General features: G+C 39.1%; 1 long non-coding RNA gene and 1 pseudogene across 2 annotated transcripts in view; one reads left to right on the forward strand and one right to left on the reverse strand.

The window, feature by feature from the left end:
* LOC309643287 (HIG1 domain family member 1A, mitochondrial-like) overlaps nt 1-26,340 on the reverse strand; it is a 388,991-nt pseudogene that overhangs the window by 229,051 nt on the left and 133,600 nt on the right. The gene's annotated exons all lie outside the window — the stretch shown is intronic.
* On the forward strand, nt 3,195-24,994 carry LOC309643312. Its single transcript, XR_014253678.1, has 3 exons — nt 3,195-7,930; nt 21,440-21,604; nt 21,706-24,994. It is a non-coding gene; the product is annotated as an uncharacterized lncRNA (long non-coding RNA).

Below are 26,340 nucleotides of genomic sequence, written 5' to 3' on the forward strand. Positions count from 1 at the left end.
GCAAAAACAGGCTACAGGCTGGATTTGACCTGAGGTCCTTGTTTCCTGACCCTTAATCTAGGGTATATACTAGGAATGGAATTGCTGGTTGTAAGGTAAGCATATCTTTAACTTAAATAATATCAAACTGGTTTTCAAAGTAGTTGCACCCATTTATAGTCCCACAAGCAATGTATGAAACTAATCATTGCTCAACACCTTCTACGTCAGTTCTTGGTATTGTCAGATGTGTTAATTTTAACCATCGTGGTGAACTTGTGCTGGCGGCTCATTGTGGCTTTCAGTCTCAATTCCCTGATCCGTTATGAAGATTTCATGTCAATTGAATGGTTGTTTTTTTTCTTTTGAGAAGTGCCTGACCAAGTGCTATGGTCTGAATGTTACCATCCCCCCCAAATTCGTATGTTAGGATGCTAACCCCCAAAGGTGATGGCATCAGGAGGTGAGGCCTCTGGAAGGTGATTAGGTCGTAAGGGTGGGGCACTCATGAATGGGGTTAGTGTTCTTATAAAGGAAACCCCACAGAGCTTCCTAGCTCTGGGCACAGCAAGAAGGTGTCAGCTATGAACCTGAAAGTCAGCTCTCACCAGAATAGGACCCTGCTGGCACCTTGATCTTGGACTTTCAGCCTCCAGAACTGTAATAAATTTTTGTTCTTTGTAAGCTACCCAGTCTCTGGTGTTTTGTTATAGCAGCCCAACTGGATTAAGACACCAGGGATTCCCCTTGCCCCCACTTTTCTGTTATTTTCTTATTGATTTGTAAAATTTATTTAAATATTCTGGATATGAGCCTTTTAAAGAGTTATTTGTGCATAAATACCTTCTCCAATTTCATGGTATGTTTTTATACTCTATTAATAGAATTTGAAAATGAATGTATATTCTTTATTTCCCAATTGGTGTCATTTATCAAATTTTCTTTAACACTGGTATTTTTGATATGTTCTTTTTTAAATTGAAGTATAGTTGATTTACAGTATTGGGTTAGTTTTAGGTATATTGCAAAGTGACTCAGTTATATATATATGTAACTTTCCTTCAGGTTATTTTCCATTATAGTTTATTGCAAGATATTGAATATAGTTCCCTGTGCTATACAGTAAAGGCTTGTTGCTTATCTATTTTATATTTAGTACTGTGTATCTGTTAATCCCAAATTCCTAATTTATCCCTCCCTTCACTTCCCCTTTGGTAACCGTAAGTTCGTTTTCTATGTCCATGAGTCTGTTTCTGTTATATGGATTCATTTGCATTATTTTTTAGATTCCACATGTAAGTGATATCATATAATATTTGTCTTTGTCTGACTTACTTCACTTAGTAGGATAATCTCTAGGTCCATCCGTGTTACTGTAAATGGCAATATTTCATTCTTTGTTATGGCTGAGTAATATTCCATTGTATATATGTACCACATCTTCTTTATCCATTCATCTGTTGATGGACACATAGGTTGCTTCCATGTCTTGGCTGTCATAAATAGTGGTGCAGTGAACATTGGGGTGCCTGTATCTTTTCAAATTAGAGTTTTTGCCTTTTCCAGATATATGCCCAGGAGTGGGATTGCTGGATCATATGGTAGCTCTGTTTTTACATTTTTGAGGAACCTCCATACTGTTTTCCATGGTGGCTGCACAAATTTACATTCCCACCAACATTAATGCTGGTATTTTTGTGTTCCATTAAAAAAATACTTTCCCCACCCTGAAATCTTGAAAATATTCTACATTTTGTTTTAAACACTTGTTTAGCCCTTGAAATTTATGTCTACAATCCATTTGAAATTTTGTTTAAAATATATATTCTTAGCTATTAAGTCAGCTGTCTAGTTTTAATTGTTTTCCATAAGAATATCTAATTCAGGGCTTCCCAACGCCCTTCCCCGCTCTCCACCCCGGGCCATACAGCAGGAGGTGAGCCACAGGTAAGTGAGCAAAGCTTCATGCCACTCCCCATCGCTCACATTACTGCCTGAAGCCACTGCCTCCCCCATCCATGGAAAAAAAAAACTGTCTTCCATGAAACCAGTCCCTGGTGCCAAAAATGTTGGGGACTGCTGATCTAATTGACCCAGCACCATTAGTTGAAGACACCACTGTCCTTAAATGAAGACATTTCTCGGCAATTGAAGTTTATAATGAATCAACTCTCCAGTCTGTGTCTGGTTTCTCTTGTCTGTTTTATTGGTCTGTTTGATACTTCTTGTCCCAATACCACACTGCCTCTCATGCTACTACTTTGTAAGTCTTGATATCTGGTAGAACAAGCTAACTCCCCTTGTGTTCATTCCTGCAACCCGGATAAGCTGAGGGTACTCATTTCACTGTTTGTCCCATTGTGATCTGCCCTTCTGAGAACCAAAGACCACAGCACGCTGAGAAGGGACAGGATCTTTCTCCCATGCATGTTCTTGCTGGATGTCCTGTACCAGGACCACATGTCGTCCTTGACAGATCCCCTAATTGTGATGAGTCCCTTTTTCCAGGACTTACTCACAGCCTTGCCCACAGATCTTCCCAGGAAGGTTCTTGTAAACTCTCAGAAGATATAAAGACCAGCCATGACCTGGAGCTTTTTTGCGTGCCCTCTTTTGGGAATCTTGGGATTGTGCTCGCCAGTTGATTTTTATATTCATCACCTTTCACTTAATTTTTTAATTTTTAAAATTTTTATTGAGACATAATTGACATATAACATTATATAAGTTTCAGGTGTACAACATAATGATTCAATATTTGTATATGTTGCAAAATACTCACCACAATAAGTCTAGCTGACGCCTGTCACCATACATAGTTACAAAATTTTTTCTTTCTTATGATGAGAACTTTTAAGACTCTCTTAGCAGCTTTCAAATATGCAATACAGTATTATGAACTATAGTCACCATGCTGTACACTACTTCCCCAGGATTTATTTATTTTAAAACCAGAAGTTTGTACTTTTTGACCACCTTCACCCATTTTTCCCACCTCCCATGCCCCACCTCTGGCAACAACCCATCTGGTTCTCTGTATCTATGAGCTCATTTTTTCTTTTTTTTCAAGATTTCACATATAAGTCAGATCATATAGTATTTGTCTTTTTCTGTCTGACTTATTTCACTTAGCATAATGCCCTCCAAGTCCATCCATGTTGTACAAAAGGCAGAATTTCCTTCTTTTTTATGACCAAATACTATTCCATTGTGTGTATATATATATATATATATATATATATATATATATATATATATATGTACACCACATTTTCTTTATCCATTTAACCATCAGTGGACACTTAGGTTGTTTCCATATCTTGGCTATTGTAAATGATACTGCAATGAACATAAGGTGCAGATATCTTTCGAGTTAGTGTTTTCTGTTTCTTCAGTTAAATAAATACCCAGAAGTGGAATTACTGGATCAGATGTTAATTCTATTTTTAATTTTTTGAGGAAACTCCATACTGTTTCCTATAGTGACTACACCAATTTACATTCCCACCAACCTTTCACTTTAATTATGATATAAATATTAATCAGTACAATAATAAAATATTACATTAATAATTAATATTAATCCTCTGGCACTTTCGGCCTGCCTTGTGCATGGACAGAGAAGCCCTTCACGGTTGGAGGAATGCCCTCAGGCATGGAGACATTGGTACCGATGGCTAGAGGTCAGTGAGCACACACAGAGGACCAAGGAATATGACAGTATCTGTGACACTGTGCATGCTTTAAAGGTCATTTAATACCCTTCTTTTTAATTTATAAAATGATGCTGTTCTCCAACAATATTTTTTCCTAAGTATAGTAATGTCTTCTTGAATTATGTGTTTTTTTGTATTTTTTTTCTGTTTGTCTTATTCTCTATTGGTGGCACCAATTATGTATAATTCATCTTTTCTGTCTATCTTTTGTATTTACTAATTTCTCTCCATTCCTTTAAAGCTATTTGTTCATTTCCATTTATTTTGCCCACTTTTTACAAAGCTTCTGTGCTTCTTGTCCTATACCATGCTGTATGCAGTGCATATTTGTCTATTTTTGTTTCCATCATGGTTTTTATTTACATAATGGGTTTTCTCCTTCCAACTTTTCCTGAACTCTAGTTGCTCATCTTTTATTTTCTTTCTGTGTCTTATCTGAACTTGCTTTAGCTCTTGTTTTAAAGAATTATTATAATTATTATTATTAATTTATAGAAGTACATTCAGTCCTAATTTTTATCAGCTACGTGGCAACATTTTTCTGGCAAACTTTCTTTTTCCACTATTTGTTTGTTTGTTTTTCTGTTCCTTTCCTTCTTTTTTTCTCCCCTTATATTATCTGTATACAGATCCTGTGCTTGTTCTATTACTACTACTACTACTACTACTACTAATAATCTTTTTTTTTTTTCATTTTTTAACAGCTTTATTGTGGTATATTTGTCATATATAAATCAAATATACAATTTGATCTTTTTACATATGTATATACTTGTGAAACAATTACCACAATCGAGATAGTGAATATATTCATGTCTCTTTCTCACCCCTCCCACCACTCCTTATCCCCATGCAACCATTGATCTGATTTCTATTATTTTTTATTAGTTTATATTTCCTAGTTTTATATAAATGGAATGACACTTATGTAATTTCTTTCTGGGTTCTTTCACTCAGATAATTATTTTGAGATTCATCCATGTTGAATTATTTTGAGTTATTTCTTTGTGGTTGCTTTGAGGATTACAATATGCATTTTTTTAAAGGAATTCCTTTCTTTTATTTATTTATTTATTTATTTATTTATTTATTTATTTATATTTATTTATTTTTGGCTGTGTTGGGTCTTCGTTTCTGTGTGAGGGCTTTCTCTAGTTGCAGCAAGCGGGGGCCACTCTTCATCGCGGTGTGCGGGCCTCTCACTATCGCGGCCACTACTACTAATCTTGAACTGAGATGAGTTCTTTCTGGACCAGCTCTTAGTAGGTTTATGGGGAACGGTCCGGGGTGGTTTCCTATGCGAACAGTACTCTCTCTGGCTCTTAGGAAATTTCCTCATGGCACCAGTTTATGTGGTTGAATGAGTTCTTTTAAAGTTATTTTTCCCCCTGGAAGGGGACCAGCAGTTACATGATTGCTGTCTACCCAGAGCCCCTCTCCTCATGCCTTGCCTCCTGGCAGATGACTTTCAACAAAGACCAAGCATCTGTGTGTTCCTATGCAGCCCACACTCTGCTCCTCCGCTTTGCCAGACGTGATCCTAGGGAGGTCCCCATCCAATTCCCCCAAATTCTCACTCAGGGAGAGAACTTGGAATCACTCCACAGCCTTGTTCACCACCTTGAGAGCCACTCTCTGTAGGCTTTCTCCAGCCACAGATGTCTTGTTCTGGTGTATCCCATGGACCTGTTAGATTCTCGCAATCTTTTCCTCCAGTGGAAATTACATCTCACTTGCTTATTTTTGTTGTTGTTTTAGAGTGATTAGTGAGGAAAGAAGGGAGCATAAATGTCTTTTTCCAGCTCTCTTAAAGACAGAAGTTGGTAGTTTATCGGAGGATAAACTACCTGTCTTGCGCCTCTGCTTCTCACAGATATTTTGTCTCTGCTCCAGGGCAGCACTGACCAGTGCAGCTGGTGTGGGGATGCTCTACATCTGTGCTGTCCAATATCACAGCCACTTGTGGCCACTGGACACTTGAAATGTGGCTGGTGTGGCTTAGGAATTGAATTTTTAATTTCATTTAGGTTAATCTATTTAATATCACATTGAATCAGCCAAACTCTAGTTCTTTAGGTTTCCCTAGAAGAATGTGCTTTTAGGAGGTGTATATCTTTGCAGGTTTTATTTCTGTCTTCTGCCTGGTACCTCCCTGCCCAGAGACAAAGAACACATTTGGGAACTGCTTGAAGGTAAAAGGGAAAATGCCAGAAAAAAAAGAGCAGGGGCTAATACCTCAGAAATCTTATCCTTCATTAACTGGAGTCCAATTTTCCTCCTTAGATGGAGCCAGAGGCCAAGGATTCTTTGGAAACCCTTAGCAGCTGGATAGATGCCCAGCCCCTTTTAGCCTCAGCTGTCACTTCTGGTACCTAAGGCAATTGCTAGTGCAGCATTTTTCTGTGGAATTTATAATCAGCTAGGAAGAAAACCGCTCCTGGCTGGGTGCTAGGTCTAACGGGGCACGACGACAGGGGAGACAAGACGTGAGGTCGAGTGTGGTCTTACTCCCAGGGGGTGAATGACCACAAAACCTCCATGTACTGGTCTCTACTCACATCACCAGGGGCTTCTTGCAACTTCCCTTTGTCCTCTGCGGTCTGGCCTCCTCTCCGACCCCGAGGATGTGCCACGTCCCTGCTCTGCTGGCCACAGGACTTTTGCACATTTTGTTCCCCCAGGTCTAAAATCCTCACCACCCTTGGCCATCTTTCACTTTTCACGTCTACCCATTCTTCAGACTGTGAATATTTTCCCCAGAAAGTCCTCCTGACTCCTTAGCCCAGGGCAGTCATATCTTGATGAGTAAAGTGGTTTAGATATCTGCCCAGGAAGCTTACCGTATTTTAGAACAGGAGCCACAGATGCGAACACACCTGCATCTCCTCCAGGAACTTGTGATCCTGTTACCGAGTCCAAGCTCCTAGCACTCGCTGCATATTAGGCCAATAAATCGAGAGATGAGTTGCTGGGTCAAGGAACAATGACTTTATTCAGAAAGCCAGCAGGCAGAGAAGATGGTAGACTAGTGTCCCAAAGAACCATCTCCTGGAGTTAGACTTCAGGCTTCTTTTATTCTAAAAGGGGGGGTGTGGCTAAAGTCCTAGTTCTGGCCAGACTCAGAGGGGACGTGTTAATTTCTTTCTTCCTGCAGCCATTCACAGGTGGGCCTGGTCAGGAGGTTTCCTGTGAGCTCAACAAAGTTATTTTAGCTGAACACTCATTACCTGGGAGGTAGGGTTCCCAGAAATGGGCCATTATGTATAATTTAAGCTTATAGGCAATATCCCTTTAGTGATTGACTTGTAATGGAATACAAAGTTTCTTCCCTATTAGAATACTCTTGGGTTGTGGTGTTCCCACCCTCTGTCTCTAAGATAGATAGATGTTTGGTGTTTATCATTTTGGGGATGTTTGAAGAACAGATTCTGATTTCAGAAAGGCCATCCAGGAGCCTAGGATGAAACTTAAACTATTACTCTGCTGTAAACATTATACAAATCCTCCTCTCATGCCTCAGTAAAATATTCGCCAGGTGATTTGCAACTGCACTTGTAGACTCTTTAGTCATAATTTTAAAAAATAAATAAGTATTCCATTCTTGGAACTCACAAGGCAGGGACACTTTTTTAGACTTAGGTATTTTCTAGAAATGCAGGGTGGAATAATAAAGAATCCTGGTGCAATTTTATTGAAGGGTGGGGAAGGCAGTGCTTTTACCTAATGAATAAAGTTACTTCCCAGTTTGCTACAAAGTATGTTCATTGTTCTTTACCAGTGTAGTCCTTTGCTGTTCCGGAGACAGGGCTGGATTGTGGGCGAACAGAAAGAGGAGCAGAAAAATAAGAAGAAAAAAGAAAATAAGAGAGTCTGATTGGGTTATGGTAGAATGAAGTCCCTGGGACTATTTTTCTGAAAGCAAGAAAGCTTATAAAACCAATTTCTCCCTTTCAAAAATGACACTGATTATGCTGAGTCAGGCGGATGCTAGGTTAATATCTAAGCCACTTTGTTCTGTTGTCTGGGAGGCTCATAGAATGATTCACAACAAAGGTAACTTCCCAACCAAATAACCTGACTTCTTTGAGTTTCCCAATATATCTGGAGTGAGTTGCTCATTAGCAATTACTAGTGTGAAAGGCCACTAACAGTTACTTCCTAATTGGAGTTAACTCAGGCCAGATCAGGAAGGGGTAGCTGGCATAGTAGACTATTTCCAAATGATGCGAGTCGAAGTAAGTGTAATTTTATTTTTTAAGACTCAGTTTAATTTTAGCTTTATAAATGCACTAACATTTCTTTCTCTTTTAAACTCTCTATGTTGGAATACAGTTGATTAACAATGTTGTGTAATGCACTAAAATTTCTTAAACTTTGGTTATACGATAATTTATATTAGTTTACCAGGAACAGAACCGTAAAAAGATCCAGAAGGCCAATAACATCAACTCATAATGCTGGAATTTTCAACTCCTTCATCTCGGTGGTGACACAGAAGGAAGCAGGATGAGCAGGGGTACGTGTGGGAACTTGATCTGAGATTTCTCTGAGATGACCAATATAAGTTGGTCATGTAATTGTTCCAAAATAGCTCCAAAACAGTGAAATTCAGATGAAGTCATTATGCAGGCTTTACAGCCTTCAGAGAGTCTAGGCCTGAGGCTAAGAAAATAAAAATGGACCTTATTTGTATGGAACCAACAAATGAATTAATTAGCTCCTTAAAAAGCTCTAAAAGTGTCATGTTTAAGTAGCCTTGCTCAGTTTGAGTTGGAGAGGGTGTTTTGTGAGTCAATCACAATCAGCGTCCAGTGAAGGTGGAGAGCTTGTATCATATACATGGAATTTCTTTGTATTTTTTCCCCTTCATCTGACATACATTCTTAAGTAAAGGACACATATTCCGGTAGCTAAATGTGTGTGTATTTTAAGAATAAATTTATTTATTTTTGGCTGTGTTGGGTCTTTGTGGCTGCACGCAGACTTTCTCTAGTTGTGGCGAGCAGGGGCTACTCTTCGTTGCGGTGCGCGGGCTTCTCATTGCGGTGGCTTCTCTTGTTGCAGAGCACAGGCTCTAGGTGCATGGTCTTCAGTAGTTGTGGTACATGGGCTCAGTAGTCGTGGCACATGGGCTCAGTAGTCGTGGCACATGGGTATAGTTGCTCCGCGGAATGTGGGATCTTCCCAGACCAGGACTCGAACTCATGTGCCCTTTGTTGGCATGCGGATTCTTAACCACTGTGCCACCAGGGAAGTCCAAATGTGTGTGTGTTTTTTTAGTTTTTATTTTTTGGCTAATGGGTGGTCCCTCCTTGTTTGACAGCTTTGGCAGAGAGGAGATAGAAGAGGAAAGAATTTTTAAAAAATTTATTTTATCGAAGTATAGTTGATTTACAATGTTGTGTTAATTTCTGCTGTACAGCAAAGTGATTCAGTTTTACACACATATACATTCTTTTTCATATTCTTTTCTATTATAGTTTATCACAAGATATTGAATACAGTTCCCTGTGCTATACAGTAGGACCTTGTTGTTCATCCATTCTATATATACTAGCTTGCATCTGCTAACCCCAAACTCCCACTCCATCACTCCTTGAATCCCTCCACCTCAGCAACCACAAATCTGTTCTCTATGTCTGTGAGTCTGTTTCTGCTTTTTAGATAAGTTCATTTGTGTTGTATTTTAGATTCCACATATAAGTGATATCATGATATTTGTCTTCCTCTTTCTGACTTACTTCACTGTGTATGATAATCTCTATTTGCATCCATGTTGCTGTAAATGGCATTATTTCATTCTTTTTTATGGCTGAGTAATATTCCATTGTATATGTGTACCACATCTTCTTTATCTATTCCTCTGTTGATGGACATTTAGGTTGTTTCCATGTCTTGGCTATTGTGAATAGTGCTGCTATGAACACAGAAGTGCATGTACCTTTTGAATTCTGGTTTTGTCTGGATATATGCCCAGGGGTGGGATTGCTGGATCATATAGTAGTTCTGTTTTTAGTTTTTTGAGGAACCTCCATACTGTTCTCCATAGTGGCTGCACCAATGTACATTCCCACCAACAGTAATAGGTGGGTTCCCTTCTCTCCACACCCTCTCCAGCATTTGTTATTTGTAGACTTTTGGATGATGGTCATTCTGACCAGAGTGAGGTGATACCTCATTGTAGTTTTGATTTGCATTTCTCTAATAATTAGTGATGTTGAGCATCTTTTCATGTGCCTGTTGGCCATCTGTATTTAGAGACTTGATGTTGGTTATCTCAAAGTTTTGGGTGAGAACTCAGAAACTCACAGAAGGGGTCTCCAAGAGACTCTTGGTCTCCTCCAGAAATATGAATTATTTATGGTCAGGAGCTCAACATCATTAACATGTGTCAATAAGGCAACATTACACACAATACAGGATTCTTTTTGTTTTGATTGTGCATTTTGCTACAACAGCAGATAATGATACTCAAAGTAATGAACCTTAAACGATGAAGATTTTGTTCTTATGTTGAACTAAATGTACATTAAGTCTAATATATATTTAGTAAAATTTATAAACACCATTGTAACACCTTATAAATCAGCATAGATTGAAAGCTATGTGCGTCCTACCATAGAATTTGAGAGGCTGGCTGGATTCAGATGACCCTAGCTTTCTCTCAGGCCCAGGGAAGGTAAGCTTTTGCCTGAGAACACACAGCTAGGAAAGATTCATACCTCTTCACCTCCTCAGTTTGGAAATAAATGTTTTTAATTAGAATATACAATTTTCCTCCTTTGGATAAGAAATGAAATGAGATAATTTCTATAATTCTTTCAAAATCTAATAAGATCATGAACATTTTACCCAGTCCAATTTCATTGTGTAACTTCGTCTTCATAATCAAGAAATTTCTCCAAATAACCTGTTCTGTTTCATCCTGACTTCTATCATTACTATCACTCAGGTATACCCAATTTTTTTTTTTTTGGTAAAATTTTTACGTTACTCTTTCACAATGGGGGTTACTTTGACCTCAATCACTTTTTAATAATTTCTTAATCCAGCCTTAAAAGGCATGGGTTCTTTCTGTCATCTTACAAATCTCCTGAGAGCCTCTGCTTTTGAGCAGAGCTCATGAGCCCCTTTTCTTCTCTCCCACCTTAATCTGTAGGTTTTTCTAGGTGCTGGAGCATGGGAAGCAGAGGAAATAGCCCAGACAGCGATGGACAGAGAGGAGGGGTGAGCTAACAGGAAAGGGAGCTGGAGAATGAGGGTTGGGGGAGGAGCTAAGGCTTTTCCAGGAAAGGAGTTAGGGAGACTCACTTGTTGATTCAGCATCTCTGGTTCCTTAAAAGAAGCCAAGTGTGTAACCTTTGCTTCTATGGAGTCAGGAAAGAAAGCTTTGCTTCTCAGCAAAACTAGTCCCTGCCTCTCCCCACCCCTGTCCTTTTAAAAGAAAACAAAGCTTCCTAGTCCACAGAATTAAAAGGCTGAACACACTTAGAAAAGCTCACATCTTGATGTAACGGGATATGGGCAGGGAGGTAAATATGGGTGTCAGAGCTTTTCTGGTTTGATGGGGGCAGGCTCTCTGGGGACAGAAAACTCCAGTTTTCCTGAAGTGCAGGGACTGGGGCAGAAGAGGTAAGACAGAGTCATTCAAGGCAAATTTCCTTGTTTTATGATTTGCTTGTGGCTGTTCCAGTTGTCTTCATCTGTGTACAGACAAAGCTGCATGCAAAAGTTCCACAGGTTGTGCCCTTACTAGATACCCACACCTACATGAGAACCACGGACCATTTTGTAACACTCCTGGCATTCTGCAACAGTTCAAAATGTACCTTTGCATTTTTTACCTTCCTTTCTCAAAACATAATCTTCCCCAGCTCTACCAAACACATTTAAATCATGAGAGGACAGATGACCTAAAAAGTCCTTTACCCTTGCTAAGGTTTCACTTGGAAGACTCCTCTTGATTCTTTATTTTTCTAGATTGACCAAGAGACAGCCCACTGTCGGGATAGAAATTTGCAGCATCGTTTGGGTCAAAATAGCACAGTTGTGGACCCACAGTTTAAGAGGCTGTATGTCTTCATCTAGTTAACGAACTGTCTCTTGTTCTTTATAAGATGTAACCCTACCCAAGACTTTCTGGCCAGTGTTAGGATCAGACCATGGGTGTAACTTTTGCACCTGATGAGGGGTCCTCTCCATAGTGCAGGAGGTGTAAAACGATACCTATTTCTTCTAAAACAGTCGGGGTGGGGAGGGAGGCTCAAGTATTCCTCGCATACCACCACTCACTTATTTCCCCTGAGAAGCATGCAAAAAAACACTCAAAAACTTTTTATGCTACAAATGATGTACAAGCATTCTAGCAGTTTGATTGTTGGTTTATAGAATGTAGTTGACAGAATGGTATGAGGTTCAGAGAGTCTGACTGTGTCACCTGAAACCAGGAGACGATGAACATCCTGGTTTGTGGTATGAATCTTCTAGCCAGAAACGGCAGTGTGTACAATGAGATACCACCTCACACCGGTCAGAATGGCCATCATTAAAAAAGTCTACAAATTCTCAGGAGGGAATGAGACTGTAGACATCTAGGAAGGTGATACGATAGGACTGGTAAATGGGAGAAAATGTTGTCATCTGGCAAACAGAATTAGGATTGAAATATGTTCATTTGAACTGAAAATTTAAAAGAAATTTTGACCTCATTGAGGACATTTTGATAGTGTCATGGTGAGTGGAATTTAGATTGTTTGGGATAAAATTTTAAAAAAGTCTACAAATAAAAAATGCTGGAGAGGGTGTGGAGAAAAAGCACCCTCCTACACTTTTGGTGGGAATATAAGCTGGTGAAGCCACTAAGGAACACAGTAGAGAAGTTCCTCAAAAAACTATAAATAGAGTTACCATATAAGCCAGCAATCCCACTCCTGGGCATATATCTGGACAAAACCATAATTCAAAAGGTACATGCACTTCTGTGTTCATAGCAGCACTATTCACAATAGCCAAGACATGGAAACAACCTAAATGTCTGTGGACAGATGAATGGACAAAGAAGATGTGGTACACACATACAATGGAATGCTACTCGGCCATAAGAAAGAATGAAATAATGCCGTTTGCAGCAACATAGTTGGACTTAGAGATTATCATGGTAAGTGAAGTAAGTCAGACAAAGACAAATATCATATAATATCACTTATATGTGGAATCTAAAATATGATGTAAATGAACCTACCTATAAAGCAGAAACAGACTCACAGACATAGAGAACAGACTTGTGGTTGCCAAGGAGTGGGGGTGAAGGAGGGAAGGATTGGGAGTTTGGGATTAGCAGATGCAAACTAGTATATGTAGAATGGATAAGCAACAAGGTGCTACTGGGTGCACAGGGAACTATATTCGACATCCTGTGATAAACCATAATGGAAAAGAATATAAAAAAGAACGTATGTATACGTATAGCAGAAATTAACACAACATTGTAAATCAACTATACTTCAATTATAAAAAAAAAAGAAGAAATGGCAGTGTGGTACCTAAGGAAAACAGCAGAGAAAGAAACTGCTTCCATGTTTCTGTTATAACTCTCCTTGCTTGGTTTCTGCTGAAGAATGACATTTTGACATTCCTCAGGAAATTCACACCACTGAGATTTTTGTGTTTTTTGTTCTTTTTTAAATTTGTAATTGCTTAGGATGTGCACACATTAGAAAGGGCGGGCCCCTGTTTCCCAAATGCAGTGCATCCTTGGCAGCCGGTCAGCACACCGAGGCTGCTGTGGTATCACAATCACGTCCTGCTTTCAACAGCTTCCTCTTCTCTTTCGCGGAATTGGAAATGAACTCAACTGGGATACTTCAGTCACAGCAAGCGGGAAGTAGTAAATTAAGGAAAACACCATGAGGATAATGAATTTGTTGCAGTGTGGTCAGCCTCACTGAGGGCAACAGCTCTGGAGAGAGCTAACTTATGGAGCACCTAATGCCACAACTCTGTGGTTAACTTGGCCTTTGTGATTTAATTTAAAACTTTTACCTTTTTATTTTGAAATAATTTTAGACTTAGAAGAATGTTGCAAAAATGAAACGAGGAGTTCCCATATGCCCTTCCCCCAGCTTCTCCCAATGTTAACGTTACCTGAGCCTGATACAATGATCAAAATCGGGGAATTCACGCGGATTTAATTCCACTCAGTCGCCTTCAGATCTTAGTTAAATTTGCTAATTGTGATCTTTTTCAGGCCCAGGATCCAGTCCAGGATTACAGCTTACATTTAATGGTTGGAAAATAACTTTTAAAGTTTGCTGTACCGCCTACATATTTAATTTTAATTTTAAATTTTAAGCAATTAGGAAGCTTAAGTATAATGATGTCATAATGACAGTAAAAATGTCCAAGCCTGTTGATTGTGAATTCAAATAACTGCCCTGATGTGCTTATTCCAGATAGAATGGAAAACAAAAAGTCATCTCCCCGAGCACATTTACTTCTCACCCATTTTAAATGGGAAGTGCTATTATAGTCTTGGGAGCATTTTGCCAGGCCAGCACTTCCCATGGTCAACTGGGTCAGAAGCCAAATTAGAATTGCCTCCTATTTTTAAATCATTTTGATGAGTTCTAATATTATTACCTGACTCCTATCTTCATCCAAAAGTAGCCTTGGGTTTATCCCTCCAAAAACCTTTTAACCCCTTTTGCTTTGACATATCAACTGTTCAAATTCTCAGCCTGTATCAGTGTAGTTGGAGTTTTGGGGTACCAGTTGTGTGAATAACACTGGACTAATTAATATTCTGAGAAGTAGATTGGTTCCAGCCACAAAGAGCTGAACTCTCATAGGAAAGGGAGTATATATTCAGCTAAAAATTAATTACGTTGTATGTATTAGAGTGCTTCCGAGAAACAGAACCAACAGGATGTATATATATATATACACACACACAGTCACATATATACACATATACTCTCTCTATAAATATGTATACTCTCTCTCTACACACACACACACTATATATACTCTTTATATATATGTGTGTATATATATACATATATATATAGAGAGAGAGAGAGAGGGAGAGAGAGAGAGATTTATTATAAGGGATTGGCTCACATGACTATGGAGGCTGCAAAGTCCCAAAGACCTGCAGTCAGCAGGCTGGAGACCAGGAAAGTCGATGTTTTACAGGCTAAAGGCCAAAAAAGACCTATGTCGAGCTCAATTGTCAGGCAGGAGGATTTCCCTCTTTCTCAGCCTTTCGTTCTATTCAGGATGAGAGTGTGGACTGTGTACCCGCCCACATGAGGGGGGGCCACCTGCTTGGAGCCTCCCTGCTGCCTCCCACCCGGGAGCCTCCCTCCTGCCTCCTCACCCGGGAGCCTCCATCCTGCCTCCTCACCCGGGAGCCTCCATCCTGCCTCCTCACCCGGGAGCCTCCATCCTGCTTTGTCACCCAGGAGCCTCCCTCCTGCCTCCCACCTGGGAGCCTCCCTCCTGCCTCCTCACCCGGGAGCCTCCCTCCTGCCTCCTCACCCGGGAGCCTCCATCCTGCCTCCTCACCCGGGAGCCTCCCTCCTGCCTCCTCCTCTGTCGCTGGTCATCTTCTCTGCCATGGAAGTGGGGGAACACCCACTAGTGACATTCATATAGTGCCTTTCCTGCAGCTCCTGCTACTGGGAGTCAGGGTAGTGATGTGACCAAGGGAAAGTCACTTAGTGGCCCTTGGTTCCTATTTTTTTGAAAAATGAGGGGATTGGAGGAGGTGATTTCCCAGATTTCTTCCAGTTTTCTAACTCTATGATTCTTCTTCTCTCATTCTTCTTCTTGCCTCTTCTGCATTTGATTCATTCTCCTACCTGCTTTGGGTTCCACTGAAAAACTGTCTTCCTAAGAATAGATCCTGGCCATTGGTGAAGCTCATCCTTCTTCCCCCAGAGTGAGTGGGCCAGTCAGGGTGTCAGAGATGGACCCCCGCCAGGTCCTCCCTGATGACACCAGCTTTGCTTTTTTAATGTCCATCTCTTGCCAGGTGTGTAGGGTTTGATTAATCACTAAAGAGGTTCTTTTTGGGAGGGGTTTCTGAAGTTTTTCTGGAGCTTAGAGGTTTTACGAGATTAGTCTCTAGAAAGATATAGTTTTTACTATAATGACAATAACACACAAAATACTTTTCAAAGCATTTTTTTTTTTCATGTATTTTATCCCAGTTTACAAAATGAAAAGTTACTGTAGAAAAAAGAAAGGAAGGAGGAACATGGTAAATTTTGTACACAAGTGCAAGGTGGCATTCTTCTCAAGCTCGCATGGAGAAATTTTAAAGCAATGAGTGTGACCCTCTTACTCCCTGAAATGGTTAACTTGGACCACGAACTGGATGCAACTGAATTTTTAAAACGTCTGTAAAATTTAAAAAGTGACCATGTATAACATTTTAAGATCTTATTTACGATTTATGACCTACTTTTTTCATCACGTTAGCACAATTTAAATTTTTCTTTAAGACTAGCTTGTTAAACGCACACAAAGAGAAATAAGCTTGACTGATAAAAGTCAGAGAGTCTGTCTTCTGGGGTAAGAACATAAGAATTGACAAAAGGATCTTGACTGTCCAGGATCATTTAAAACCAATGAATTAAAAATCAGGAGGTTGGGGAGAGCCATACAGAGATGATAAGGCTCTCTGTATTTGTCTTAACAAAGGAAGCATTAAACCAGGGTGATTTTCCCCTTCGTTCTTTCTCCCCCACCAGGGAGGAATGTGAAACTCAATTTTACCCTTGGTTGAGAAGGTGTTAATTTGTCTGACAAGTTGTTGGAATCTGAGGATGCTCAGGGTATCCTTGACGTCTCAAACCTTCATGCTGAGTGAAGCATGCTTTAAATGTGTCAGTGTTTGGGAGGTTTTCTGTATCTCATTAGGTAAGAACAATATAAACCACATGAATGCAAATGGGGCAGGAACCTGTCTCCTCACAGTGGGACAAACTTCAAAGTGTTCTAACCAAGGCAATTTTTGAATCACCCTCATTCAATTAAATATTTTATCTGAAATTAACTCTATTCTTTCATATCCTAGAGGACTTGAGTGAACTTTTTCTCCATTTGCTGCCTATTTCTTGCAGGGTGTGATCTTCAAATCCTTCCCTTTATCGATTGCAGTATCAGCAAGTATTTATCAAGAAGGCTCCTAAGAGGGAGAGCCATGTAAACATGAAAACGTTAATTCCTTTTCTTTTTAATTGTGTATTTATTGATTTTTTCCCTATACTTTCTAAAGCCAAGAATTAGCTGTATGAATGACCTTTGCATGTTAACTAAATCCTAGCTGGTAAACTGCTGCGTTATTAAGAGACAAGTCCTACTGTAGAAAAAGACTGTTCCCTAGCACACAATTCACCCTAAGTTGCATGGTTGATAGTTATAGCTAACACTTCACTCTTACTATGAGCTCGGCATTTTTCTAGGTGCTTTTACTTATACTAACTCAGGTAATCCTCACAATAACCCTGTGAGATGGGAATTATTATTCCAGCTTTACAGAAGCTGAAAAGTGATGACAAAAATAGCGTAGCTGTAAAGCAATGGAGCCAAATTCAGCCTCAACTTTCTGGTTTCAGAGTCCAGCCCCTAACTCCTATGCTGTGCTGCTTTTTCTCATGCATGGACCCTCATCTAGAAGTGATAAAGGATGCTGGATAGGACTGCTGTGGTGTGGCCCAGGGAAGAATACCACTGTGGTCGATAAAACCTCCCTTGGGATCTGCTTGTGGCTGAATTTTCTAAAAGACAAAATTGTAATCAATTTTCAATATTTGCAATAACGTTTAACGTTTACTTGCTATCTTTTTTGACCAGCATTATATATTGTATAAAGAGTGAGCTCTTGAAGCATTCCTTCTAAAATAAGAGCTATTACTTACTGAGTCCTTACTATGTGTGAGATATTTTATATTCATTTCATTTCATCTTCGTGATAACTTTGTTATGTGGGTTTTGTTATTCACATTTTGCATAGAGGAATATGAGATTCAGGGAGGTTAAATAATATGCCCAAAGTTACATGAAATGCAGGTTGTTTCCCAATATTTACTCTTTCCAACTTCATCAGTAATAAACCCTCCTGATTCCTAACTGGCTATAAGAATACCTGGAATAATGATTACATTTCAAGCATTCCTTGCATTTAGGTGTTACCATGGGATTATGTTCTGTCCAATGAGCTGTTAACAAATGTGTGTGACTTCAGAGAAGTGTCTCAGAAGACTGTATCTCTGACACCTCCCCCCGATACTTTCTTCTTTCCTCTGGCAGGAACATAGATACGATGGCTGGTGCTCCAACAGCCTTCTTAGATTGTGAGGAGACAACCATTACTAAGAACTGAAAAGCCCTGACTGTATAGATTCTACAGTACAGAACATGATATCAGCTTTGGACCACCTACTTCTGGAATTCTTTTGAATAAAAGAGAAATATAAACTTTTATAGTGTTTAAGCCACTATTGCTTGCATATTTCTACCTGCAATTGTACATAACCCTGATCAATATACTCTATATCCAGTATATCCTTGCTTCTCAAATTGTCATGTGCATTCAGATCACCTGGAGGTCTTATTAAAGTGTAGATTCTGACTCAGTAGGTCTGAGGTGGGATCTGAGAATTTGCATTTCTGTTAAGCTCCCAGGTGATGCTGAAACTGCTTGCTGGTCCATGAACCACACTTGGAAGAGCAAGGTAGAAAGAGCTGGTATCAGAATTAGTTCCTAGGGCTTTTGGATATCAAAGTCCATGCTTTTTCATTTATGTCTAGCAATCTCCCTTAGCATTTTCACTTTTGTAATTTCTCCTTATACCCCGAATATCATCATAATAGTTTAAACATGTTAATTCTTCAATAACTTGTTTCCTTAGCAACTTTAGGATAAAATGTAGGCTCTCCATGTAAAATATAATTGTTTGATTCAGGTGAGGTTGACATGGAGTGAAACTAAAGGGATGGTGGCAGGGTTCATTTGCTACTTTCAATTTATTTCATGATTGAGTTGAATATACAGTTAACTGTCTTATGATTGATATTTGAAGAAGACTAAATGTCATATGAGTTAACAGGAATAATACAATTATATTACGAGAATCTGATAAATAATACAATCATATTATGTAAATCATCGTTATAGGCTAAATCAGTGATGCTCATCCTTGATTGTAAATTAGACTCTGCTGGGGAATATCTAGAACTTCTTTTGCCTAGGCTGGAACCAGATCCCTAGAACTGAATCCTGGGGGTGGGTCCCAGGCATCAGTGCTTTTCAGAGCTCTCCAGGGGATTTCAATGTATAATCAAGTTTACAAACCACTGGCCTAAGTGAATGTTTTCATACAAAACGCCATACCTATTTCAAAAACCCTTCAACCATTAAAATAAATATCAAATGCCAAATTATTTTTCTGGAGTTTCTTTTGTCTGAATCAAGAGTTACAACATAATTACTTGAATATCTTCGTACCTGGAGTGTATATTTACTTTGGAAGCATTAGAAGTCATTTGTTAAAGGGTAGTCAGTCATTAAGTTCAAGTGATCCTATGTAATCATCTAAAAGAGTCGATATAAATCAGGACCATCTCCTCATATTTTAATGATTATTCAAACCACATATTCCTGAAAAATCGACAGTCATTCCACACACGCAGAGCACGTTTTTATGTACATGTACAAGATGTGCTCCTTTTGCCCCTCCAGGCACCCCCATCACATCCTCTCACTGCTGACTTATTTGGACAGCACCTGTGGTACCCATGCCCTAGGGTTCCCGGTTGGCTCAGGCCAGTGGGCAGTCCCATCTACCCACCGCCAGATCTAAAGGTGGGAAGGAAATAAAGCATTTATCCCCTTGGTTCCCTTCAAGTTTTCCTCAGACTGGCTGTTGCCCTCCACTGAAGGTCACTGCTGCCTTCAAGGTCACCTCCTCTATGGGCTGTCTCACATTTTGGGTCCTCAGTTCTCCCTCTCGTGCCTGCAAGCTGAGCCAGGGAAAGATTCTGGGACTGTTGGTCTCAGTTTCCGGCACTGTCCCTACTGCTGACTTGACACTGCGCTCACAGCTTTATAATAGGCTCCATGAAAACAAAGCCTCCAAGAAATCATCCCATTTGGACTGTGCCTTTGGTTTCCTGTTGGGACCCTGACTGATACAGTGCCTGATAAGAACAAGGTGAGAAAATCTGCCCTGAGATCACACCAGTGACAGAGATAGCAGCTGGGAGGCACTGAGCTGCCACTCCACTATAACTCACATCAGAATCCAGGTCAAATGTGGAAAACGGGTGTAATCATTTCCTAAAAGCATGTTCATCTCTGTTTGTACAGGTGGATTACAAGTTGAATTCTGTAATCTGTTTACCTTTGTGTGATTTAAGAGCACCAATTCAAGGATACCATGAGGATCAAAATCTACCTAGATGGCTTTATTTTTATTTTATTTTTGTTTAAAAAAATTCTATAGTGCTTTACAATTTTCAAAAGTTTCACACATGTGATTTCATATAAGCATGGCCTTTACTTATTATTGCTTTCTGTATGGTTCACTCTGGAGTATTTACTGTTCGCAGTATTTGCCCTATTTTTCTACATTTATGTCTTAGCTCATCCTCTTATTTCTTCTTAGAATTCAAGGTCTAGATCAAATGCCATCTCTGCCATGAAGTTTTCCTTGATTTTTCTCCACTGAAGGAAAACATGTTCTTTTATGAAATCGACCCCATTATCTACATGTTTTGTGGCTTTTTCCACTTTACCTTGTGTCTCACATCCACACCTTGATAGCTAGCTGTCCTTGACAAGTCAGCTATACTCTCCTGTGTTTTGTTTTTCTTACCTGTAAAATGGGGATAACAGTACTGCCTGCCTTGGTGAGTTGTGACGTTTGTGTCAGGAAAGGAAGGTAAAGCATTTCAAGCAGTGTCTGGCATGTAACAAACAATGCATGTTAGCTAGTTTATTATAATTGTACCCTTGTGATAAAACTGCATGGGCACACACTGCTGTTATTCTGGGGAATACTTCAGGGACAATGAGAGATTCACCTTTGTATTCCCAGCACCAAGCAACCAGATCAGGCACAGAGTTGGTGGGAGGGTGGTAGTTGCTTAGTTCATTCATTCATTCATTTAACGAAAAGGAGGCAATCGGGTACAGAGACTTATTTCCTGGGTTAAAAGTCTGGTTTCCGACACTTAATGCTTGTGTGATTGTGAGCAAACACTTAATCCCACTGTACCTCAGCCTTCTTATCTATGAAGTGGAGATAATAGTACAACTCTTCCTTGTAGGATTATTGAGGTTTAAATGACATAATTATGTTAATCACTTAGCACCATGCCTAGAATATTGCAAGCATTCAATAAGTAGTAGTATTATTAAAGGAATCACAAGATTAGAAAGCAAGTGGCCCAGGAAGAAGATCACACATGAAGCAGAAGTGCTGTGGCTTAATGATTATTGTATGAAATGTTTAATACATTGAAAAAATTACAGTGAAAAAGCATACTCCTGATAGATAAGGAAAGCATTTTGAGGTTGAGAGTTATGCCAGGACAGGGTATCCTTGTATAAAGCTGCTCTAGTGATGTGAAAAAGATTCATATAGTCTATCTCTCGCCAAAGGGTACGTCAAATATGAGATTTACGCTTCCTGAGTGTTCTGGAGTGGGATACATGCCATTTATTTGTGTGTCAGTAACTCCGTAATCATCGCTACGGAGGACCCATCCACTTCTCGCTGACCTCCCCTATCGGCTCTGTACATTCCTCATTACATACCAGACATGTACTCTGATGTATGGCCAAAAATCCAGGTGAAGCAGAGTGGAGGGCTGGAAGAGACAAGGGGCTGCACCCTGCGGTGAGTCAGTCTAATTACACCCAAACCTAACTAATGGAGGGGTCAGTACGGTCGGAGAAGGCAGAGGAATGTGGCTTCTCTTTCTGCCTCTCTTTTTCCAGAGACTGACGCCAGTGAACTGTTGGGACTTGGTAGCCAAAATCAATAGTTTCTAAAACAATAAGGTCAGCACGGTAAAGATTCAGATTTCTTGCCTCCAAATGGAATGGAAAGAAGACTGGGGTGCTGAGCCATTGAGGTGAGTCTGACCTTCGCTGACTGACTGATGAAAGACTCTAGCAGAGGAAGAGAGAAAAGAATAACACGGGGGAGCAGTGGTTGTAAATATGGTATCAGCACAATCCTGGTTTTTACTCTAGGAACATACTGAATTGTTATTTTGCTGTTATATTAAAAGGAGAACATCTCAGCTCTGGTAAAACAGTAGATTCTTTAAGAAAGTTCAGAAATGGAGAACCTGACGCATATGTGTGATTTCTAATTAAGGTGTCTTCAACCGTCTTTATACATTTGAGTTAATTCCATTAATTCACTCATATTTCCTAAGTACTGAGTTCACCCAAAATTATATTTTAAAGACCAGAGATTGGTGTTTTGTATCTCACAGTTCTCACTGGAACTGGTAGTTCAGAGGTCAGATTTTTCTACATTTAAAATACTCACTGGAAAAGAATATTTTATATATCTATATATATCTATATATATATATATCTGGATCACTTTGCTGGGCACCTGAAACTAACACAACACTGTAAATCAACTATACTTCGATAAAAAAAAATACACACTGAAGGAGTATTGTAGGTCTGCATATGTCTAAATTGGGCTGCTCTGGAAATAGTATTTCCACCGTATCTCTGTGAAACATTTTAAAATTTGATTAGAAAATATGGAGGAAAGAAATTGCCTTGTGGGTTAAATAAATGCTTGTCTCCGAGTTTAGAGGTTGTTTCAATCACGTAGATGCAGATGAGCTGAGATTTGAAGTTTCACATTAGCTACAGTCAAAAGAAACCCAATTTCCTCTATTAAAAATGTCTTTAAAAGTTTTCTGAAAATGTATCAATGGCTTACAAAGCTTTCCTGGTGATCAAATCACTGCCACTATCAATTCTCTTGGTGATTTGAGGGTAAACAGGCATATATAAACTTCTTCAAAAAGATGTGGATTTAAAAATCAGAAGGAAAAGGTCTTCTTAGCGTGAGTTATGTATTTGTTGAAGACAGATCATTGGAGAAAGGGTTCAAGGTGCTTGCTGAAGCTAAGGGGATCGGGGGGGGGGGCATTTTGAGATGGTAAGACCACTGAGGTTGCCACACCCCAGGGAACAGAGGCTCTAACTTAGATGAAAAACAAAAACGTGGAAAATGAAACAAAGTTGACTTGTGGGTTGAATACAATTAGAGTTGAATTTATGGGAAAGTCCTGCCCAGTATGACATGATGGGAGTTTATTTTCTGAACATAAGTAAATGCCAATCCTCATCTGCATCTGCAAAGCCAGACTTTCTCCCTTTTGCTGGACAGCTTCTGGGTTTGAATTTAGGTAAATATTCCAGGAGACCTGACAGCATAGGGTATGACCTACCTTGACAAAGTTAGTGGCTACTGTTTCCTCTAAGATTCTTATTGTCTCAAGAATCATTGTTACACACGTTGGAAACAATGATGTTGTTAGTGAATTGTTCCTCTGAGTTGCTACCTTGTAGACTTGAAGATTTTAAGATGTGATTAGCCCTGATGTGTTTTTCATCTAAACAAGCACAGTTATCTCATGTTTGTTCCTCAAAATCTACATTTCTCTATCCCGGTAGGTATTCTGGCATTAAGAATGGGATCCTGATCAAAGGGAATCTGAAGAAAATGGAAAGTATAAATTCTTTAACAAAAATGTAACCAACTATTGAATAAAATCTCTACTCTGAAACTGCTGATACTCTGTGCTTAAAATGCTTGGGCTGTGTGTGGTTATAGTGATTCTGCTTAATCCTGTTTTCTAGATTAATTTGTAGATCTTCTCTCCAAAGGAGATAAAACAGTAAGCACTGAAAAGAAGTACTTTGTGATACTTACTTGTGTGGAACCCTCAAAGCTAAGGCATTAAAATATTTAAGATATAATTGAAATTAAAATTCCATAATTATAATATTTTATAAATTTATAATTATAAATAGTGCCAGCATCACCTCTCATTGCAAATATCTCATAATCACTACTAAGAGCCTTATGAGAATACTGCTACTTATAAGGCATAGGCATTTCTAATTTTGTAGATTTAAAAAAAATGCTACTTTGCCTGATCATTAAAATGTGAATGTGAAATTGATATTTTCCAAGCTCATCTTTTCCCTGAAACAAATATAAAATTTTGAAGAGTCAGAGATTTGGTTAGGGACCCTCACCAATACCTGGGAGAATAATTAAGAGAGTAACTTAATAGAAACACTGGTCTTTTTTTTTTTTTTTAATATTTTTTAAATTTTAATTTACTAATTTTTTGGCTGTGTTGGGTCTTCGTTGTTGAGTGCGGGCTTTCTCTAGTTGCGGCGAGTGGGGGCTCCACTTTGCTGCGGTGCGCGGGCTTCTCATTGCGGTGGCTTCTCGTGTAGCGGAGCACAGGCTCTAGGCGTGTGGGCTCAGTAGTTGTGCCTCTCGGGCTCTAGAACGCAGGCTCAGTAGTTGTGGCGCACGGGCTTAGTTGCTCCGTGGCATGTGGGATCTTCCCGCACCAGGGGTCGAACCCGTGTCCCCTGCACTGACAGGCGGATTCTTATCCACTGCGCCACCAGGGAAGCCCCTGGTCATTTCATACATTACACTGCATGGTGTAACAGGGACAGCTCAATACCAGAAAACCATGCTCCAGAATACCTGCAGACCAGCTCAGAGATGCCAATTCTTGTGCAGGTTTTGTAGAGTTACAATAGCAACTGATTTAAATGTTTAAGAAAGTGAGCTAAAGGTTCTATAAGAATAAAGACCAAAAGACCACCCAGAGAGACTGTGCCCTGCAAAGTCATTAGCATAATTTTTATTAACTGTCTTGTCATAGTGTTTCATTCACACCATCGCTGCTAGATGATCTTGAACATTCATAGGAAATGGAGGCCTGGGAATTACAGAATATGCTGAGGATTTCACTAAAGGTACCCAGGATACAAAAATATTTGCAATAGTACTCATACATGCCCATAAGTACAAGATAGACATTGTAATATGTTAATAATTCCATTATATTGTCTTGTAAGGACCTTTATCAAGCATATTGAGACTTCCATGCATTTATCAAAATTATAAAATCTCACCAATGATGTTGTTGAAAGCTATATTGTAAACGTACAGTGTAACTTCTCAAAAAAAAAAAAAAGAAGCTTGTCCTCAATTCCCTAAGGTAATGAACAAAAAACCCTTTGAGAAGAAACACAAATAATACATATCCAAAACATGTATGCCATTCAACAAGTCTAATTTTAGGAAACTCTTGAAAGATTTCCCAAGGTTTTATCTACTCTTCTGAGGTGCTGGAGGTTTCTAGGAGAGAATCTGTATCATTCTCTCTGAATCTGGCCATTTTACCAATTCCCTTGAAATGGAAATATTTCCTTTACGTTTCAGGAAGAATATATAGAAAAATGCTGTTACCAAATCAAACAAGCTTTCCTCAGAACAACTGTATGTATCACTATGAGAATTGTGCTGGTACAGAAATCCAATGAATATTAAGGTAAAACTAAGTGCAGATTCTAAGTGTATTTTTTAACGTTTTAATTTCAAAAACAGTTGAGTATATCTGTGTGGATCTATTTCTGGACTTCTGTTCTACTGATTGCTGAGTCTATCTTTTCACTGTTACCATATTGTCTTTATTACTGTCACTTTTGTTAAAAAAATTCAACTGAGTAAATTTGAAGATCTAATTGGCTTTATTCAAAGATTCATGAATCATGCAGGATCCCACCCAGCAAACAGAAAGAAGCCCTGAGGAGCTGTACAAAATGGAAGACTTTTCTAGGCAGTACAAGGTGGGGCAAGGAAGTTATTCTAGCAAAGAGTGTTTCAGGCAAGGTCACCTTCCTTTGGGGTAAGATAGGGTCTATCAGGCAGATTACCTCACTAGTGCTGAACAGCTAATTCCAGACTGATTGGTTAAAGGTCACATCCCCAGGAGAGGCTGAAACTGCAGTTAGGTTAGGTGTTAAGTCTTGGTTTGCTGATGTGGGGCTGAGCACAAGAGACTCCATTTGGGGCCTGTTGTTTCTTTTTTGACACTTTATAAGTCTTGAAATTGAGCAGTGTGAGTCCTCAACTTTGTTCTTTCTCCAAATTGTTTTGACTCTTCTGGTTCCTTTCTCTTTCCATAAACATTTTAAAATCAACTTGCCAATCTCTACACCCCACTGCCCCAGAAAAAAAAAGAAAAAGAAAAAGAAAAAGCAAAAAACAAACCCATCTTGCATGGATTTTGATTGAGACTGTAATGAATTGATAGATTAATTTTGCGTCTCCACAATATTATCTTTACAATACAGTCCAACATTATGAAACAATATTGTACAATATTATAATATTTTGTAATTATAATAAAATTACAACTCACTTGCAATATAATGCAATGCATTATAATATAATTACATTACTGTATAATATTACAGTATTATATAATATTTCAATACAATATTATAATACTGAGTATTTCAGTCCACGAACAGATTTTTAGGACTCCATTTTTTTAGGTC

Source organism: Balaenoptera physalus (genome assembly GCF_965194825.1).
Source record: "Balaenoptera physalus genome assembly, chromosome: 1".
NCBI lineage: Eukaryota > Metazoa > Chordata > Mammalia > Artiodactyla > Balaenopteridae > Balaenoptera > Balaenoptera physalus.